The following is a 922-nucleotide window of genomic DNA, read 5'->3' as shown; positions in this document are numbered from 1 at the left end:
TATTGTAGTTATTTAATTTTTTTTTTTTGATGATGCAAAAAAATTCACCCGACAGGATCTTAAGATTTGCTTGTGGAAATTGCGCCTACATTTTAAGAGCTGTTAGATTCGGTAAGCTAAGACCAAAGCAAGACATTGAATGGAAGTTGTTTACTCCTTCAAATCAACCAATGGCTTTTGTTTTTAGTGTTGTAGCGTTTTGTTATGAAACTAATTAAACACACCATTCGTGGATAGTCGTGGTGAAATAAGTCACGCTGGTTTTACTTCTACAGTTGATAATGAATGGATTTCAAAATAGCGCTAATTTCAAAAGTTTGATTTTGTTTAATGAGAAAACCTCGTCTTAATTTCTGTCATAACTACAGATGGGGTATATATATATATATATATATATATATATATGTATATATACATACCCCACTCGACTTTGTTGCCTCATAATTTACAGAAAAATACTTATTAATGAAACTTTCAACAAATAATCGTATATCTTGTGAAGATTTGTCATTCATTTGTGAATGAAGTCACAGGTGTCCACACAAATCTTGTGGAAGGGATGTGGACTCGCATAAAACGCAAGTATTGTCAGCTTTATGGCACTTCCTCAAACTCGTTGCCTACATATTTGATAGAGTTCATGTGGCGGGAGAGGTACCGCAATAGAACATTTGAAAATTTCCTCGTTCAAATAACTGAGCAATATGTATTTCGAACTCTATACAAACGCTTATATATGCACATACATATTGACTCATTTTTATTTTCAAAGTTTCAAGTTTCGTTTTGTAAGAAAAAAACTCAGAAAAATTACTTTTGCTTTCAACGTGTAATTTTTCTGTCGTTTTACCTCATTTATGCCCAGGAAATCTTTCTAAAAAGGGAAGCTCAATGAAAACTAATTATTGAATACACAATTTTT

The sequence above is a fragment of the Octopus bimaculoides genome, chromosome 1 (assembly GCF_001194135.2).
Source record: "Octopus bimaculoides isolate UCB-OBI-ISO-001 chromosome 1, ASM119413v2, whole genome shotgun sequence".
Classification (NCBI taxonomy): Eukaryota; Metazoa; Mollusca; class Cephalopoda; order Octopoda; family Octopodidae; genus Octopus; species Octopus bimaculoides.
Note: the sequence above shows the minus strand (reverse complement) of the source record.